This window comes from Cebus imitator, unplaced genomic scaffold, assembly GCF_001604975.1.
Source record: "Cebus imitator isolate Cc_AM_T3 unplaced genomic scaffold, Cebus_imitator-1.0 Scaffold10, whole genome shotgun sequence".
Classification (NCBI taxonomy): domain Eukaryota; kingdom Metazoa; phylum Chordata; class Mammalia; order Primates; family Cebidae; genus Cebus; species Cebus imitator.
In genome coordinates, this window is record NW_016107325.1 from 10,604,096 (window position 1) to 10,625,776 (window position 21,681).

General features: G+C 37.0%; 1 protein-coding gene across 3 annotated transcripts in view; it reads right to left on the minus strand.

The window, feature by feature from the left end:
* The window catches only part of SCN9A (sodium voltage-gated channel alpha subunit 9), a 185,886-nt gene extending 172,422 nt beyond the window's left edge, over positions 1 to 13,464 (minus strand). For all 3 annotated transcript variants that reach the window (XM_017548396.2, XM_017548412.2, XM_017548392.2), the window contains exon 1: positions 13,153 to 13,464. The gene's annotated coding sequence lies outside the window, so the exon portion shown is untranslated. The remainder of the gene's footprint in view (positions 1 to 13,152) is intronic.
* Between the last annotated feature and the right edge of the window lie 8,217 nt (positions 13,465 to 21,681).

The following is a 21,681-nucleotide window of genomic DNA, read 5'->3' on the forward strand; positions in this document are numbered from 1 at the left end:
ACTCATAGGTGGGTGTTGAACAATGAGAACACATGGACACAGGGAGGGGAGCACTACACACTGGGGTCAGTTGGGGGGAAATAGGGGAGGGACGGTGGGTGGTGGGGAGCTGGGGAGAGATAGCAAGGGGAGAGATGCCAGATGTAGGTGATGGTGAGGAAGGCAGCAAATCACACTGCCACATGTGTACCTATGCAACAATCTTGCATGTTCTTCACATGTACCCCCAAACCTAAAATGCAATAAAATAAATATATGGGGAAAAAATAAAATAAAATAAAATAAAAAATTCCCAGAAAAAAAAAATTAGCCGGGCGTGGTGGCACGTGCCTGTAGTCCCAGCTACTTGGGAGGCTGAGGCAGAAGAATCACTTGAACCCAGGTGGCAGAGGTTGCAGTGAGCTGAGATTGTGCCACTGCACCCCAGCCTGGTGACAGAGCAAGTCTCCGTCTAAAAACAAAACAAAACAAAACAAAAACTTCAGCTTTCAGTAACAAACTCTTCTGAAAACACTTTGAGTAAAAAATAAGTGCTTTTACTAACAAAGGAAAGAAGAGAGGAGATTTGTGAACTTGCTTAATTAAGAGAAATCTGAGACTCTAAATAGGAGAAATCATTGATCTGTTTGACCATTGAGAAAAGAAGATAGCTTTTGTTTTTCATTCATTTACTCAATTTGTTTACTCAAGTATTAAGCGCCTACAGTACTTTGTGCAAAGCATCCTAAAAGGGTCTGTGTGAATTACAACTGCAGCAAAATAGAATCCTTGCTTGACTTAATCATATCTAGGATAGAAAATGAAGGGTCTCTAAATTTATTAACTAGCTAGGCAAGAATATTTTTCCCCATCAGGAATTCTCCTAAATTGCTACTATAATCATCCAACAAGTCAAAAATTTAAATCCTAGTATAAAAGAAAAGACAGAACAAAACAAAATTAAATGGGCGTTCTTATAAAGGAAGGCACATGTTCATGGTAAGGTACATTTAGACTAAAAATCAGATCTCTGAAGGCAACAGGTAGGGGAAAGCTGGAACCTCTCTTAGAATCTATAAAGTATATAGGATATTTTAAAAAAATCACCAATGAATCACAGACCTAAACATCAGAGTTAGAACTGTAAAATTCTAAGAAGATATCATGGGGGAAAATCTTCAAGACATTAGATCTCGCACATGGACGTGGAACCAAAAGCACAGGCAACAAAAGAAAAACATAGGTGAATTGGATTTCATCAAAATTAAAACTTTGTACATCAAAGAACACTACCAGAAAGTGAAAAGGTAATCCATATAATGGGAGAAAATAATTGCAAATCATATATCTGGTAAGGGATTAACATTGGCAATATATTAAAAATTCCTACACCTCAACAAAAAATAAACAAGTAGATTAAAAATGAACAAAGAATTAGAAAGGACATTTCTCCAAAGAAAGGTCAATCAGTACATGGAAAGATACTCAACATCACTAATCATTTGGGAAATGCAAATCAAAACCACAATAAAATATCACTTCATACTTGGTAGGATGGCTATTGTTAAAAAAAAAAAAGGAAAAGAAGCATTAACGAGGATATGGAGAAATTATAACCTGTGTGCATTGCTGGTAGGAATATAAAATAGTGCAGCTGCTGTGGAAAACCCTATGGTTGTTCCTCAGACATTAAACAGAATCACCACATGGTCCAGCAATTCTACTTTAGGGCATGTATCCTAAACAATTGGAAGAAGGGACTCAGATAGTTATCTGTACACCAGTGTTCATAGCAGCATTATTCATAGTAGCCAAAAAGTGAAAACAACCCAAATGCCTATCAACAGGTGAACAGATAAACCAAATGTGGTATGTAGGCACAATGTAATACTATACAGCCTTAAAAAAAGAAATAAAATTCTGATGTATGCTACGACCTGGATTAACCTTGAAAACATTATGTTAAGTAAAATAAGCCAGATACAAATAGACAAATGCTGTAGGGTTCCACTTATATCAGGAACCTAGAATAGTCAAATTTATAGAAAAAGTAGAATAGTGATTACTGGGAGATAGAGGAAGAGAGGAATGGGGAGTCACTGTTTAATAGTTACCCAGTTTTCGTTTGGAATGATGAGAATGTTCTGAAGAAGGATAGTGATCATCATGTACAACATGAATGTAACTAATGCCTCCGAATTGTACATTCAAAATGGTTAAAATGGTAAATTTTGTTATGTATATTTTACTTTTTTTTTCTTTTTTTAAGATGGGGTTTCACCATGATGGCCAGGCTGGTCTTGAACTCCTGACCTCAGGTGATCCACACACCTCAGCCTCCCAAAGTGCTAGGATTACAGGCGTGAGCCACCGTTGTTATGTATATTTTAAAATTCACCAGCATTTTGTTGAGATCCGTAAGGTAGAAAGAGTCAGTAGGAGACAAAAATCACAGTAGTTAGCAGTGAGTCAACCCTGATACCATGCGGTGTCTCTTTGGTATCTATTTTGCTGGGCAATAGTCATTTATATCTATGCAATACCATTTCATGAGAAATAGTCATGTAATAAACATAAATATTAATCAAAATATACAAAATATTACTGTCCTCCTGCCATTGTTTTAGTTTCCAAAATTTAAACATGTAAAGTTACTCTCAATTGTAATCTTGTCATATTGGCCCTTTCCCTTGCCCCAAATAGTAATAAGGGGTTCCAAGAATCCAATCCATTTCAGACAGGAGGAAAATCTAGAACATTTGTATATAAGTACACTTACATATACATTTACATATAAATCACCAAAAAATGACAAAAACACATTTTTTTTGTACAGAAATTAGAGGCTTCTCAAACATTTATTCTGATTATATGTTACTTGTGCCCAGAAAGGGATTCAGTTAAAAAAGGGTGCACTCAGTTGGGCACAGTTTCTCATGCCTGTAATCCCAGCACTTTGGGAAGCGGAGGCAGGCAGATCATGAGGTCAGGAGATTGAGACCAGCCTGGCCCACATGGTGAAACTCCGTCTCTACCAAAATACAAAAAATTAGCTAGGCATGGTGGTGTGCACCTATAATGCCAGCTATTCGGGAGGCTGAGGCAGGGGAATTGCTTGAACCCAGGAGGCAGAGATTGCAGTGAGCAGAGGTCATGCCACTGCACTCCAACCTGGCAACAGAGTGAGACTCTGTCTCAAAAAAAAAAAAAAAAAAAAAAAGAAAAGAACCTCCAAAAAAAAAAAAAAAAAAAAAAAGGTACACTCATCCCTTTCCAAAGTTGGACCCATGCTGGTCATTTTACCATTGGTTTATAATGCAGCCCTCAATGAAGGTTAGTAATCTCTACAAAATCAAGAAAAGGTCCTCAACTTCTGCTTTCAATCTTGCTCTCTGTATTTCAGCCATGCTGGCTTTCTTGCTTCTCCTTAAATACATCAAATATGCCTTAGGGCTATTGCAGTTGCTGTTTTTCTGTGTATGACTAGAATGATTCTTCAGTTTTTAGCTAGCTCCCTTACTTTCTCATTTGCTTCATGCCTTTACTCAAATATTCCTCTATAAAAGTTTTCTGTCTACTTTAAACAATACTTCCTTTTCTCAAGTCTCTGTCCTGTTTTATTGTTTTTCACAGTATATCTTATGGTAGAATGATGGATAGTGGCGAATATTTATCTATTCATTATTTCTTAAAATTGGTATCAAATCTCCATGTGTTGTTCATTGCTATATCTGGTGTCTACAATAGTGCCAACTTTAATACTTTCTGAAGAAGGAAGGGAGGGAAAAAAGAAAGAGGGGAGGAAAGAAGGAATTGCTTTTAAATTCCAGGAAGAGTATGAATGCTGAGAAGAGTAAGACGGAGTTCTTAGAGCTGGCCTGGAGGGACTCAGCAGCCATTTACCACTGCCTTTGGGATCTCTGCCAGGTCCTCCCTCCCTACAAACCTCAATGGCACCAATATCAACTTGGATGCCAACTCCGGACCTACACACATTGGAAGCCAACTAGACCAGACCTAATGATTAATCACTATCCTAAGATAAATCAGTTGGAAATTTCAGCTTTAACTTTGTTTTGTCTGCCAGTTTACTTCTTAAGCATACCTGTCACCTCCAGAATTTTCTTATGTCCCTTTACTTATTTCATTTAGCATGTCTCTTCAAGGTCCATGCATGCTGTCACAAATAGTAATGTTTCCTTTTTAAGGCTGGATAATATTCTATTTTATATACAGACCACATTTCTTTACCCTTTCATCTGTTGATGGTCATTGGGTTGTTTTCACATTTTGGTTATTGTGAATAATCCTGCAATGAACACAGAAGTGCATATATCTCTTTGATATCCTGATTTCAATTGCTGGATCATATGGTAGTTCTATTTTTAATTTTTTTTGAGGAACTTCCGTAATATTTTCGACAGCAGTTATACTATTATGCATTCCCATCAACAGTGAACAAGGGTTTCATTTTCTTCACATTTTCAACAACACTTTTCATTTTTAATAATGCCATTTTAGTGGGTGTGAGATGATTAACTCATGCAGTGTCAATAAAATCTTAACCAGTAAGTCTAGACGACAAGCTACCAATCCACAAATCACTAAAATAGATGGAGATATATCACAGAACTCAAGGGCCCAATTTCCCAAGATTTTTACATCCCAGTCAAAGTACAGTATCTAAGTGGAAAATTGATATTTTTTAAAAATCACTTGCATGCAAAATGTTGTTATAAATATAACAAAATAAATTAGTTTCCAAAAATGTTTTAAAACACTTAAAACTTCTTGAATTATTGATGCTGGACAATTTAACTGACATAGATAATTGAGTCTTTGTGACAGTGAGTACTGTGATTTAGGTTTCATTTGTGTGCATCAATTTGTGATGCTCTAAATATTTGTACTCCTCCAGTATAGAATATCTAAATTCTTATTTTTCAGGATATATGAACACCGTCATCTCATCTTGCGCAAGATCACTTTGCTTTACATACTTCTCCATCCACTAGCCCCAGGATCTCATATGCATAGCTTCAATCCCTGTTTCTTTTCCATTTCGGAATGAACTTCACCCAAGACATTTCTTTTTTTTTACTTTATAGATTGAGTCACACCCTGTTGTCCAGGCTGTAGTGCAATGGCTCAATCTTGGCTCACTGCAGCCTTCACCTCCCAGGCTCAGGCACTTCTCCTGCCCCAGCCTCCTGAGCAGCTGGGATTACAGATGCCAGCCACCATGCCCAGCTAATTTTTGCATTTTTTTTTCCTAGTAGAGATGGAGTTTCACTATGCTGGCCATTGTGAGTCTGAGGCAAGTGGATCACTTGAGGTCAGGTCTTGAAGTCCTGACCTCAAATGATCCGCCTGCCTCAGCTCGCAATGTGCTGGATTACAGGCATGAGCCACTGTGCCTGGCCCACATTAGACATTTCATACACATATCCCTTTTAATTATACCATCTTCTTTTTTCAACTCCTTCCTTCCTTGGAAAAGTCCTTTTATCCATTTTAATTTTTTAAATGGTAAAACAAAATATGGGAATCATGGCAAAGTCAGTAATCAGTATCACTAATGTTTGTTAGAGTAGTGCAATGATACCCCTAGACCAGGAAAGTGAAGTCATTCAACCTATAAAACAACTTCAAAAACACTTAAAATGCATAGGTACTCTTTCTATAATGTCTTCAAACTTCCATCAAAAACTCAATTTTGACTTAATACAATGTACCTCTCATGAATTGGTATACTCAATATGAAAACTGAAACAATCTTCCATCTTTCTTTTTTTTTGTTGTTCTCTATTACTGTAATTACATGATTTGGTATGTTTGATTGTAAATATAATTTTATTTTAGCTCCATTAAGGATTGAAAATATTTTATGGAATACTGGGTAACATAACCATCAGGTGTATCTGTGTGGAGTATGTGCAAACATATACTTAGAATATATAAGATTTATTTCCTATAAAAGAAATGTGCATGTTACTCAAGTATAGTAACCACTGTGAGTCTTTGGAAAGGTTAGGTAATTTCTGTGCCTTAGTGTTCTTACCTCAAATTGGTGGTCATGAGGATTTAAATGGAGCATATGAAAATCCCTTAACAAACTGTTCAGTTAGTATTAAGGAGACTTCCATATGTAAGACTGTTACATTAATGTTATCAGTAATGTTAGCAGGATGTAAACTTTTCCATCTGCATTTTTCCTTGTAACAGGATAATTGCTGGCCTGGTGCAGTGGCTCACACCTGTAATCATGGCACTCTGGGAGATCGAGGAGGGCAGATCACCTGAGGTCAGGAGTTTGAGACCAGCCTGGCCAAAATGGTGAAATTCTATCTCTACTAAAACTACAAATTTGTCGGGAGTGGTGGCGCATGCCTGTAATCCCAGCTACTTGGGAGGCTGAAGCAGAAGAATTGCTAGAACTCAGGAGATGGAGGTTGCAGTGAGCTGAGATCACACCACTGCACTCCAGCTTGGGTAACAGAGTGAAACCACCACACCTTTACCTATGTAACAAACCTGCACATATGTACATCCTGCACATGTACCCTAAAACTTAGTTAGAAAAAGAGGCCAGATACCAGTGGCTCATGCCTGTAATCCCAACACTTTGGGAGGGCGAGGTGGGCCGATCACCTGAGGTCAGACGTTCAAAACCAGCCTGGCCAACATGGTGAAACCCCATCTTCACTAAAAATACAAAATTAACAGGGTGTGGTGGCACATGCCTGTGATCCCAGCTACTCAGGAAGCTGAGGCAGGATAATCCCTTGAACCCAGGAAGCGGGGGTTGCAGTGAGCCAAGATGGTGCCATTGCACTCCAGCCTGGGCAAGAAGAGCAAAACACCATCTCGGGAAAAAAAAAAAAAAAAAAAAAAAAGCATTTTGATGATAATATCCCAAGTTATCAAACGTTTACATATCATTATTAACACCTACTTATGTCTACTTATCATGTGTAAGACACTAAAATGGCTATTTTGGAAAAAACAAATTAGGGTGTGTGTGTGTGTGTGTGTGTGTGTGTGTGTGTGTGTGTGTAATATATGCAATAGCCCTTAGAAGTAGATACTACTAATTTACAGGGAAGCAATATTTAAGAAATTAATATTTTACTAAAACCACATATTGAGTAACGAAAATATTTGGGGAAAAAACCTTTCTTTAACTATACTAATTTGAACTCAAATTGATTTCTCTGTGTGTTTAACACTTTATAAAATATGTTACGGTCTGAAACATAGTAGAGATGTAATATAAACTTTGAAAGGTACTTCTCTGCCTAGCTGTTCTACAAGTGTTCCTTCTTAAAAATCTGTCAGCTGATCTCATGGGATTAGAACCTTATTCCCAGTTGATCCATGAGTAAGCCACTTCCATTTTTCCTACCTGAATTGCCATGAGCCAAGTTTGGACGGGGGGTAACCAGAATATATATTTTGTTAAGAAGGAAACAAATTCATCACTTCAACTTTATAATATTTTTTCCATGAAAGGATCATTTATAAAGATTGGTTCCCTAATATTTACCTAGAAGGAATTACTCGGATAAAGTAAAGGCATCACTTAGCAATAAAGCATTCAATTCATCCTATATAAATGTTACTCTATGCCCTAAAATATACACTGTCTATTGGACTTGAAAGAGTAGTGATTTAGTAGAGTTTAAATCAATACATGAAATATAATTTTTTAAATTTTTTTGTAGAAACAGGGTTTCCTTATATCATCCAGGCTGATCTAGAACTCCTGGCTCAAGCAATCCTCCAGCCTCAGCCTCCCAAAATGTTGGGACCACATGTGTGACCAACTGTGCCTGGCATGATATTTTATTATCATGTAACTTTTTTCTAATTTTTCCTGTTTTACTCATTTTCATGGATTTGAATATCTACATTTACTTATTTTTTCAAATTCTAAAGTGTAGATTCTCAAGAAGGTGACATATTTTAAAAATAATTACATTGGATTCAAAAACATATAGCATAGGAGCAACTAGTAAAAGTTGACAGATACCACATCCAGTGAAATTACCCCTAGATAAAAAAAAAAAAATCAGATAATACAGGGAGTCTAGGTATGCAGATAGCACATACAATTTTTATTAAAAATCTCCATGGAAACGTTTTTAATACTTATATTTTAATGCATATATCTAATCTTATTTATCTTTCTTTAGAGGCCTAATTTTCCAATTATTTGTATTAATAGTTTGACCTGAAGGTGGAGTGAAATTTGCATTACTGGCATACATATTAAACATTTAGAAGATGAGATGTAGGAGGGAAGAAGGAAATAAAGCAGAAAAGGGGCATTCATTGCAGGGCAGGATGCTAGCTTAATGACATTGTAAATGTACTCACTCTTTCTAAATTTCCAAGTGAACAATCATAGGTGCAATTAGAGTTTTATTGTATTTTGATAAATGATTCAGAAAGCTTTGTAAAAAATCCAAGAAGACATTTTAAAGAAATGTATGATCAGTAATAGCAGTTTCTCAAACACTTGACACACAAAAAAGGAACTCATAAAATGAATACCAAGGAAATTACAATTAAAGTAATGGTAGGTTTTAACAACAATATATGGCATTTTTTGGCTTCACGTTATATCACTTTAAAAAATCTAAAGGTATTTCATTTCCTGTATTAAAGAAACAATAATAGCATATTTTTTACTTACAGTAAGGTCTTATTTAAAGAGCTGTGGAAAGAACTGTTTTCTCAATAGGGCTAGAAATATATAGAATAATTCACTTCTAAATATGCCAATTCAAATTTGTTTGTGGCATATTATGCTTACTGGCACAATAAGGCATTCCTCTCTTCCTTCCCCACTTTATCATGGTCTGGCATTTTTCCTTACCACCAAGAAGGGTTTCATTCCTTCAAACTTTATTCCACCTTTAGCTGCCAAGAGCTGATGGCTTTCCCTTTTGCCTAAAGCATTTCTTTCCAGCAATGCTGAGAGGAAAGAGTAAGTGAAACCTTCAATGAAGAAATTTAATTTTTTAGAATGGCAAGACATCAAAATTGTTATCTCATATTCCACAAATGTATTCTACCCACATTCTCTGGATGCTCTCATAAATCCTCATATAAAAATATTTTTATGCAATCTTATAATATCCATTTTAATACGACCTTGCCTCTCAAGTGGTAATCCAACTCTACATAGTTCTAAAGGAAGATGTCACAATACTTCTGTAAAGAATAAATTAGCTAACTTGTGTTGTGTAATATGGAGGACCATCTTCAGTTAGTACACAGATGCTCTCCAATACAACGATATGCCCTCTTCAGAGCAAATTTTTAAAAATCCCTGGTAATAATTAGTGAAAGAATTTATTCCTTCAAGATGTAATGTAATAACCAAACTATTTACCAAAAAAACTGTGGCTGGCCATTCACTACATTAAAAAAATCACTAATCAGAGTTTGTCACCTAACTCATAGCTATATTTTCAACCAAATGTTAATAGTGAAATTACTTGTTAGTTTAATATTTTTAAGTACAGTCTTGAAAAATAAAGAGGGCAGGCAAGTTACCATACAAAGTGTGTGTGTGTGTGTGTGTGTGTGTGTGTGTGTATGTGTGTTTAGTAAAATTCTCATATAAATATGACACAATCACTGATCAGCATGAAGTTTGCAGTTCTTATTCCCACTCTAATAACAATAATGGGTCTTCATGAATAAGCCCGCATTGCTTCTTTGAAACTTCCTTAAAGGGTGCTTCAAATGTGTAGATAATGTGCCCTTTGTACCTGGGGCAAACATCAATTTAGACCATGTGGAAACCTAATCTATGTCCTTAGCCTTATCTGGCTGTATTTCTATCAACTAAGCTCACATAAGTGTCTATATTTATTTAAAAAGAATATTTTAAATTCATAGTCAGTGACTATTGACTGGCCCTTAAATTCCTGGTAGATGATACAGATTTAAACCTAAAAAGATCATCATTGTAAATTTAGAGTCACTCATACTAAAATTATATTAGTTTATGCAATCTAATTTTTTCTTACAATATATTTTAGTACATTTGTGGTCACTGCATTTCTAAGAATTTACAAATTACTTACCTTTGAGTACATTATCATCCACACTGCTAAAAGATGAGAATACATCTCAGGATTTTTTTATTTTACCTTCTCAAAGTTATAGCAGAATATTGTAAATATACTAAATGGTCAACAAATAAAAAATAAATAGAATCACAAAATGCATGTTTCCAGGGTTGATGAGCTTTATGCTGGAAGAATCCATATTCTTGTACTTTATTAGTTATATAAATATCTACAACCCCCCTACTCTTTGATGCCAGGCACTATTCTAGAAGCTAAGCCAACAATGAAGACATAGTCTATTCAGTATGCAAATCCACAAAACACCTGCATACTGTAACAAGCATTATGAAAGAAACAAATAAGTTACCAAGATCAAGGCCAACAGGGGACAACCTACTTTTGACAAGATGATCAAAAATGATCTTCCCCAAACAAAAACCTCAGCTGAGATTTAAAGTTTGAGAAGGAGTGAGCATGCATAGTTCCGGCATTGGGAACAGCATTTGGAAAAACCTTAAGGAGTGCTCTTGTTTCCTGGGTTTTAGCCACTGAAACGCCACCTGGGCAGGAGCACCTTAATGAGAAGAAAATAGGTTCTGGTGAGGTTGGAGAGAAGGGACAGAACAGAGAGTAAACCACATGCTGAGGAAAGGCATTTATTGTTATTGCTAATTGGTCTCTGTGTAGCAGTGTTTATTTCTTTGTCTTTTTTTTTTAATGCAGTTGTGAGTCAATGTTTGTAAGGGGAGACAGGATGGTATTGCTTTGTATGGAGAATGAATTGCACAAGAGAAAATTACAGAAGTAGAGAGACTGCTGTGGATGTTGTGGCAGGATTCCAAGTAAATTATGATGATGACCTGAACTAATTTGGTGGCAGTATAGATACAGAAAAGAGGGTGAACAAGATGCATCTGAGATGTATGAAGACATAGAAATAAATTTGGGAGATAAGATTGATCCATCTACATACAGGCTGGATATGGCTGAAATGGGGTCATAAGGAAGAGAGCAATCAAAGGTGATTTCAATACTTGGATGGCAAAGCCACTTATTCAGATAATGAAGATGGGAGGAAAGATCTGAGACAGAGTTTTAGAAAAAAATATAAATTATTATCATTCTGACATCCAGAATATTCCATTTACATTAATAAACTTTAAGCTCCTTTACAAGATCATGACTTGTCTTAGAAAAATACCATATAAAACCTTCTATTGCTTCACACTCTTTTGCATAACTAGTAGGAATAAAAACTGGATAAAAACTAGTTTTTATTATTCAGGCAAAATGAAAAATTTTACTTTTTTCCTTGCCACAGAGAAAGTGGGTTGAATATATTAAATAAAGTAAATAGGACCCTACCGATTGCTTTTCTGAATTTATTTATTTATTTAGCTGCTGAAACAGCACAGCAACAGGTAGTAAAAACATAGAAGCATTACCACAGAAGAGTTCCCATGATTACTTGCAGGCCCTAGGGCACAGGAGGCCCAGGGTTCTTTTGGCAGAGAGCCAGACCTGACTCATCTTTCTCCTGTGGAAGCATCAGGTACTCAGTGAGCCCAACCCTGCATCACAGGAATCATGGCATACCATATATCCAGTCTCTGTAAAAATACATCACTGTGTCCCACAACTGCACAGTGGTTTACTTAAGGAAACCTCCTTTTAAACATCTAAAAAAAAAAAAAAAAAAAAAAAAACTTATATTAAGCCAAACCACTATCAGTTGCCTAAACAGAGGGCACATCCTCCTTTACATAAAATGACATATTCTGTCTAGAATTTGGTTGTTGATAAGCTTGACTAACAATCATGATAATTTGTTACATAAGGATCAGATAAGACTAGTTTTCAAATACTCGGTATATATATACATATATATTTAAATCTCACCATAAATTATAAGAAAGAAAATTCTAGTTTAAACTTTTTTAAATAGTGGGAAAAATCTGAAGAATTCTCAATAAAATGAACAGTTTAATAATTGGATTTGGTTTGCAGATTATCTAAAATAGGTTTATATTGGTGTTAAAGCAAAAGTTATTAAAATGTATTTAAATTACAAGGAAAGAAAGAGAGAGAACATCTTTATCTTGTCTACAGGGAAGAAGAAATAAAAAAGAATATTAAATATGTTTCCGTAAATAACTGAACCTCCCAACACTGACTTCCTATTCAGTAACTTGACAATCTGTCACTTTCTTAAAAGCTTACTTTGATTGGCTTTTATCTTACTGACACGAACTTCTTAAAAATACCCCTCAGTTTCTCGCCTAACCTATGAATGCTGGAACTTAAATAACAAAACAAAACAAAACACTAAAATAATGAGTGAAATGTTTAATCACAAAAACTGGCATTAACGTTTCTATTTTCTTGTTCTGATCTTTTGTCTTGAATATAAGGGACGAAAATATCCGCTTTTTTTCTTAAAAGTAAATGAGTTTCCTAAGTTGAATTCGATAAGAAGTTAAAAGGATTCTCCATCTTTTCTGAATTTCACTATAAAGTGCTTATTCGTTTGAAAAAAATAAACTGCTCTGAGAAATAGGGGTAGAGCTGTTCTGTTAATTTTTTGCGTTTGTGTGTTCTTAAGGGGTGCGGGGCTGTTTTCTGTCCCCACAGGTAGTATCTGCTATGCTGGGTCTCCACGGTCAGCTTTGCAGTTGGGAAATACAGCACATGCTTTTTGCTCGTAAAAAATATGAGTGCTCCTTGAACTGAAGCCCATCTAACAACTATGTTAGCGTAAACAGAAAGAAACAAAAAACAGTAAACCGGCAGGCATGGCTACCTTTCCTTTCCAGTTTCAGAACCTGGCATCAAACCCACAGGGTTAAAGCCGGCAAAGGAGCTACCCAGCTTTCGAAATAACTACCCTCCCAGCTCCTCTTCCTCCCATTGCTGGAACCACCTGGGCAAGCTTCTCCCCTCTCTTTTTCCCAGGCGGCGTAATACTGGGTGCCAGAACCGAGATGTGAAAATAAGACACAGGTGGGTGTGGCGGTTGAGGCGAGCAACGGCGAAAGACGGGAGGTTTCTCCTCCTGCCACACAGAAGGAGCAAAAGGAAAGACACTTACTTGCGACCTAGCCAGCCGACCATTCCCACCGGGTGCACCTGCAGAATCTGGCCCCAGGGGAGGGCGCGGGCCTCTCTCTCCCCTGCGCTCTCTCCCGGCTGCTTCTTTTTCTTTGGGCTCCTGTTGCTCCGGGGCCTCCAGCCGCTGGCAGCCCCTGGAACCCGGGTTAGTCTAGCCCCATTCGAGCCGGCGGAATTGGAAAGCCGACAGGCGCAGCAGGAGAGCCGGCGACCGCCTGCACGCAGACTGCGCCCCTCCTGCCAGGGCGCTCCGGGCGAGGTAGCAGCCCCGCCTCCCCGAGGGCAGCTGCGCTGCTCAGCCTCCTCCACTCCTCCCTGCGCGCGCCCAGGTCCCCACCCCTTGCTCCCTCCCTCCCTCCTTTCCTCACTCCACTCCTGCGGGCGGCGCAGGGCGGGGACCCGTGTAGGGGTGCGGTGGTGGAGACGCTCCTCTGCACCATACGCTAATAGAAGGCGGAGGAGGGGGTTGCACTACCTGCCATCAATAGGAGCACGTGTGTGTGTGTGTGTGTGTGTGTGTTTTATTAGATGCCGCCAGAAGAGCCCTTCCCTTACCTCACCCCACCCCCATCATCCCTTCCCTCCCTTCCTGCTCAGCAGAATCTGCTAACGTTTCCGATCAGCCACTTTTGTGGCTTAGTGGGGGGCTGGAGAAAAACTCCGGAACAGAGGAATTAGGGACCAGTGGCAAAGGCCTGAGTCTGGGGCAGTGGGTGGGGAGCCGGACCACACCGCCTGGCTCGCGTTTCGGGCCCTGGGCTCTGAGGAGTCTAGGCTGGGAATTGGTTTCTTCCCTGGGGCTTCGCTCACAACAGCGAGCGGGGCGTCGGCGCTCAAAACCGGTATCTAGACTGTGTTTGCTGTTTTATTTTTTAAATAATCCATTGAATTGCAAAGTCTTCCAGGCAGGCAAATAATACATTTTCTTTCGAAGACGCAGTGAAGAGTCACAGGCTGTCCTAGATCGGGAAGGCAACATGGGGAAAATGCTGCTTTTCCAGGCCTGGGACCAGATCATCTGGACATGCCATCAGTCATATGGGTTCTGAATTTTAGAGCTGGTAGGAGCGACTGTGAAAATAAATTTTAAAAACTCATTTTGTGTGGAGTGTGTGCGTGCGCGTGTGTTCTCTACAGCAGCCTGGAAGAACAATGGAAACAGGATTTAATTATCTTTCTCAAAGAGAAACAGGAAATTTCCACTAAGAGAATAAATTAAAGGATGGCAATGGGGATGCCTCTCAAAAGGGCAGATCACTTTGCAGGATAATCACTAGTGATGGGCATTTGTAGTTTTGTTTGCTTCCACACCTTCTATCACGGAAATGATGCTTAGAGGCAAACAGGAATGAAATCAAATCCCAGGGTCTACCTTTCCCTGCTGTTTTATTTGCTTCTGAGGTTGGTCCTGGGGCTTGGGACCTTATATTCTTGACTTGTAAGATGTGCTGTTGAAGAAAGGAAGCTTCAGTGTCTAAGGCTGTACACTGAAGGGGAACTAGGTCACTTGGGATAATTCTCAGTGCCATCCCCTGGACAAATCACCTTCTCTTCCTTGAGTGGTGGCAGATAATAGGAAGAAGAGTTCAACTGCAGTAGGAATGATGGTCTTTTTAAATTAGATGCAAACAATGTCACATTCTTTGATTTTCAAGACTTTATTTTTTAGACCAGTTTTAAGTTCACAGCAAAATTGAGAGGAGGGTACAGAGATTTTCCACATGCCCCCTACCCCTACACAAGAATAGCCTCCCCCATTATCAACATCCCCCACCAGAATTGAACATTTTTTAAAATTATTAATGAACTTACTTTGAGTTATCAATATATCCCAAGGTCTATAGTTCACATTTAGTGTTAGCTCATGGTGTTGTCCATTTTGTGGGGTTAGGCAAATGTATAACGACCTGTATCCACCATTACAGTATCATTCAAGAGTAATTTCAGTGTCCCCCAAATTATCTGTGTTCCACTTACTCATTTCCCATTTCAACCCTTGGGAACTACTGATCTTTTTAGTGTCTTTATAGTTTTGCCATCTCTGGATGTCCTGTAATTGCAATAATACAGAATATAGCCCTTTCGGATTGACTTATTTTACTTAGCAATATGCTTTCAGCTTTCCTCCATGGCTTTTCATAGCTTGATAGCTCATTTCTTTACAGTGCAGAATAATATTCCATCGTCTGGTGGTACCACAGTTTATTCATTCACCTACTGAAGGACATCTTGTTTGTTTCCAAGTTTTAGCAATTATGCATAAAGCCTCTATAAACATCTTTGTAAAGGTTACTGTGTGGACAGAAGTTTTCAAGTCATTTGGGTAAACACCAAGGAGCAAAACCACTGGACTGCATGGTGACAGTCTGTTTAGTTTTTTAAGAAACTGCTACACTGTCCTCAAAGTGGCTGGAGCATTTTGCATTCCCACCAGCAATACATGAGTGTTCCTGTTGTCTCACATCCTTGGCCAGAACTTGATATTGTCAGTATCCTGGATTTTGTCTATTCTAATACACATGTGGTGGTATCTCATGCCCATTGTTGATACCATAAGTGTTACTTAATTTGCATTTCCCCTGTGACATATAATTTGGATCATCTTTTTATATGCTTATTTGCAATCTGTGTATCTTCTTTGATCTGTTAAGATATTTGGCCCATTTTTTTCATTGGGTTATTTCTTTTCTTATTATTGAGTTTTAAGGTTTATTTGTATATTTTGGCTAACAGTCATTTGTCAGATGTGTCTTTTGCAGATATTTATTCAACACTGTGGCTTGTTGTCTTGTTTTTGCAAAGCAGAAGTTTTTAATTTTAATGCAGTTCACCTTATCAATTATGTGTCTTGTAGATTGTGCCTTTTTTGTTATATGTAGAATAATACATATGTTAGATATATTCTTAGAGTGGAATATAAAATGTATGATATATTTCATACAACCCATGTGTTACATTTTATGTATAACATATATTGTTGTTATATATTATGTTTCATATATATTACGATATATATTTCACTCTAAGCAACCATTAACAAGAACTTAATATTCTCAGTATATCTATGTTCTTGTCAGAGATCTTCAAACATAAAATCCTGGAAAAGAATAAAACCAAAAATAAAATCCTCTTGGTCTGACTGAGGGATACCTTGTAAGATTTTGCCTGTGAGCTCATAGGCAAGGCATTAGCTATATTATTCATTATTTTCCAAATTTTCTTTCATGTTCCCACTGTTTATTTCCTTTGCATTTTTTATGTACCATGGCTAGTCTCTAGAACATTTTGTAATGTGTTACTTTTAGTCTATCCTATTTGTGATTTTATTGCTCTTTTGGCAGCCCTAGGAATTTTATCTCTGTTGAAACCCAGAAAAAAATCTCTTTCTAAATTTCTTGTTAAATATTACACTGCATAGCCCTCAGAGTTCATTAAACACTAAATGGCAGCATCAGATGTTTAAGTAGATGGTGCCTTTAAAATTTAAAGGGTAGGGCAGAATGCGGTGGCTCACTCCTGTAATCCCAGCACTTTGGGAGGCTGAGGTGGGTAGATCACAAAATCAGGAGTTCCAGACCTGTCTGGCCAATATAGTAAAACCCTATCTCTGCTAAAAAATACAAAAAGTAGCCAAGCATGGTGGAGAGTGCCTGTAGTCCCAGCTATTCTGGAGGCTGAGGCAGGAGAATCACTGGAATCTGGGAGGCAAAGGTTACAGTGAGCCGAGATCCTGCCACTGCACTCCAGCCTGGGCGACAGAGGGAGAGTCCATCTCAAAATTAAATAATTAAATAATTAAATAAATAAATAAATTGTAGGCTTGAATTAAGGGAGGAACAAAGGCTATCTGGTTGAACAAGCCAATAACCAATAAGTTCCTAATAATATTTACATGACCTTCTGTAACTTGGATAGAAAAATGTGGAGATGTTGAGTCATAGAAATTAACTAACATCATACAATCAATACCACAATAGGAATAAGAATTGTATTTCCCTTAGTGATAAAATGGATATCCATACTTTTGTCTTTTCCCCAATTGCCACTCAATTTTCAAAATTATAGAAGTTTCTGGAAGAACAAAAAAATAGTAATATTAAGACAGTAAAATTAAACAATATGGTACTGGGTACTAAGGTTTTTTAAAAATAAGATTAGAAAAATACTTTTATCTTCTAATATTGGCTGCATGACAATATTACGATGTAAGAAAAAAGCAATTATTGTGTTGTGAAAATAGAAGAATAAAGTTACAAGTTTTTGTGTGTATATAGCTAAAAAGTGGATTCAAAAGTAGAATTTCAAATTATGACTAGAAAGAAAATAGGACTATAATTTTTAAAAGATGCAATATACAATAAAGATTATCAGACATAGATTGGAATGATGAGATGGACAAATTATGCATAATAAAATAACTGAACAAAGAGGTTTCCTAAATGTATCAGCATCTGAGTGTTTCCTGGTCTAATTTGACATAGTCTGGAATTTTTTGACCAGAAAACTGATGTGAAAAAAAGAAAATAAATGTTTTGTCTTGCATGTAGTAGATGCTTAGTAAGTATATTGATTGATTACTTATTCTTGTAGAATTTTCCCCACGAGATCATAGTCCTCTAATGGGTCCTTTATCCTAACAATGGTTTTGCTGATAATGTGCTTTCTGTGGAGTTCTTTTTGATTAAAACTACTGTTATCAGCATTCTCTTGTAGAAGTCTTCCACTAGACAAGGGTACAAAATACATGAAACACTCGTTTTCAGTCCTTGGGCCACATTATCTATAAAACTGTGATCCCTAGAGAAGAGAAAATAAGTGAGCCAACCATTGTCTCTGGATAATACATGAGGTTTCTAAACCACAGCTCAGGAAGAGGGAAACATAAAGAGCCACAAAATAAGAGTTTAATGGGCTGAAGGAGCTAGAATGTGTTTGTTTGGGACAGGATATCTAAGATAAAGGAGCTGAACAGAGAGTATACCAGAGATCTGTAGAAAAAGACCTCAAGTTTTTGCTTGACAGCATTCTGCAATTGTGTGAGAACAGTAATATCCTAAGCCAGAGAAAGAACAACAGTCATGCATTGCTTAACATCAGAGATATGTACTGAGAAATGTGGCACTAGGCAATTTTATCATCATAGAGAGAGTACTTACACAAACCTAAATGGTACACCTACTACACATTTAAGCTTTATGGTATAGCCTGTTACTTCTAGGCTGCAAACCTGTACAGCGTGTTACTGTACTGAGGCAATTGTAACACAATGGTATTTATATGTCTAAACATATCTAAACCTAAAAAAGTTACAGTAAAAATACAGTATTATAATCTGTGGGAACACCATCATATGTGCAGTCTGTCGTTGACTGAAGTGTTATCTGGCACATGGCTGAAATGTTAAGCAGCAGGTTAAAAATTCTTGAACTTCACACAGGGATAGTAATAACTTATTCTCCCCAAAGTCAAAAAACCTCATAACACATGAGATATTGGGTAGACTCCGTAAAAGGGTCTTGTTTTAGTAGTGGGGCTGAATTAACTTTAACTAACATTGCTCTGGTTTTATCCTAACAAAGCTTAAAAGCAAAGCTGAAAAGAACCCAACTGATTTGAATTTACTTATATGTTAGCCATAGTAAAATCCAGCACATCTCAAAGCATCTAACAACATAAAATTCACATTGATTGGCATCCAATAAAAAATAATGACCAAACATGCAAAGAAGAAAAATATAAGTTAGAGCCTGCAGAAAAATCAATCAACAGAAACATATCCAGAAATTACAAAGATAATGAAATTAACAAATTAGGACATTAAATTTTGTAATATTAAATGGGCTATGTATGCTCAAGACAGTAAAGAAAAATCTGAATATGATGAGAGAAAAAGAAGATATACTAAAATGGAACTTCTACATATGAAAAATACAATATCAGAAATGAAAATTCACTGTATTATAAAGACAACATTCACTCGGAATAATATTTAAGGAAAATGTATATATATATATGCTTATATGTTCAAAATAGAAATCAATGATTCCTATAATCACAAAGTTCATTCACAACCTGTTTTAACAGCTTGACTGCTATTGTTCCAGAGTTTTATTTGACTATATTAATTATAGGTATTCATATAGGCAAATGTATTCATATGTATTCATAGAGGCAGATGTATTCATAGAGGCAAATAAAAGTCTGGAACAATAGCAGATAGAATAATATATATTCAGTAATGGTATTGGACATAAAATATTAATGTAACATTTGCTTTATAGTTATAATAATTTATAGGAAGCTGTGATCATTTTTAACTTTTAATAAGCATTTTAATATAGTCACTTAACATTTGTATTACATTTATTAAGTTAAAATTCTCAAGGATCAGAAATTTTTCTTCCCTCAAAAATATATATGGCCAGGCGCATTGGCTCACTGTAATCCCAGTACTTTTGGATGCTGAGGCAGGAGGACTGCTTGAGTCCAGAAGTTCAAAACCAGCTGGGACAACATAGGGAAACCCCATCTCTACAAAAAAAATAAAAAATTAGCTAGACATGGTGGTGTGTGCCTGTGGTCCCAGCTACTTGGGAGGCTGAGTTGGGAAGATCAGTTGATCCTGGGAGGTCAAGGTTGCAATGAGCTGTGATCTTGTCACTGTACTCCAGTTTTGGTGACAGAGTGAGATGCTGTTTCTAAAAATAATAATAATTTTTAAAAAGACATATAAGTAGGTCCCAAAGATAGTTCCAAAACAGAAATTTAAAAATAATTCAGCAAACCTATCTCTAATGATACAAGATGTAACTTCCCAAGCTGCTACTCTAAAGGGGATCACAGCTATTTAAATTTATTTATTCCATTATCTTTACTAAATTGAAAGTTTCATTATGTACTATGAAATGGAGTTTGAAAATGTAGATGATTTTCTAGTTGTTTTGATTATCTTCAGATGGAGGATTGGCAAATTTGAATGCGTCATCTAAGATGTGGTGATAACTGATTCTTGCCAGATTGGCAGCTTTTAAAGCAATGATGGGGAAAGAATTAGTTTGTGGATCAAAGGTTCGACGATATTAGAGGAGCTTTACAGAGGGGTGAGGATAGGGAGGTCTACAGAGACCTAGTGGTCCAAGGATCTTCAATGCAACTGTAAAGGACTTGTTCACTATTTATAGAAATCCAGGCCGGGCGCGGTGGCTCAAGCCTGTAATTCCAGCACTTTGGGAGGCCGAGGTGGGTGGATCATGAGGTCAAGAGATCAAGACCATCCTGGTCAACATGCTGAAACCCCATCTCTACTAAAAAATACAAAAAATTAGCTGTGCATGGTGGCGTGTGCCTGTAATCCCAGCTACTCAGGAGGCTGAGGCAGGAGAATTGCCTGAACCCAGGAGGCGGAGATTGCAGTGAGCCAAGATTGTGCCATTGCACACCAGCCTGGGTAACAAGAGCGAAACTGTCTCAAAAAAAAAAAAAAAAAAAAAAGAAAGAAAAAAGAAATCCACATTCTAAACACTAAGTTTCTTATTTAAAGATTCATACACTGCAAGTTGTTATCATAAAAGTAATAATCAGTCAGAGCAAGGGTCCAAATCAGGAACCTGGCCACACAGCAAGAGGTGAGCTGCAGGCCAGTGAGCAAAGCTTCATCTGTATTTACAGCTACTCCCCATAGCTTGTATTACTGCCTGAGCTCTATCTCGCATCAGATCGGGAGCAGCATTCGATTCTCATAGGAGCATGAACCCTATCATGAACTGCACATGTAAGGGATCTAGGTTGCAAACTCCTTATGAGAATCTGATGCCTCTCACTGTCTCCCATCAACCCCAGATGGGACTATCTAGTTGTAGGAAAACAAGCTAAGGGCTCCCTCTAATTCTATATTATGGTGAGTGTATACTTATTTCATTACATATTACAATGTAATAATAATAAAGTGCACAATAAATGGAATGCATTTGAATCACCCTGAAACCATCCCTCACCCCGTCTGTGAAAAGAAATTGTCTTCCAGGAAACTTGTTCCTGTGCCAAAAAGCCTGGGGACTGCTGAGTTAGAGTTTATCTTTTAAGTCAAAATTTTCAAATGATTGATTACAATTGTTGTAGGATTTTTCTCTAACATTTCTTTTGCTTTCAGCCTAATTTCATTCACTATTTTTAGGTGGCTGTTTTTCAAGCAATTCAGTAAATAGACTCAAGTTTTCATGGTAGTGAAAAAAAATAAAAAATAAAAATTGCAAAAAGCAGAATATTTGTATAATGTCTAATAAGATATGTTATATTTTAAACCGGAGGCCTATTTTTAGCAAAGTCTGAATTTATTTACACTCCAAAAGACCTGTTGATATTCTGAAAATGTATTGTCATGTGAAATATAAAGAAGACAGGTTGAATGGTAATACCATATGAAAATAATACTATAATAAATGATCAGCATAATTTTATAAAATATTCAGAAAAGTCATAGATTTAACCCTTGAAATTTTGTTTCTTGCCA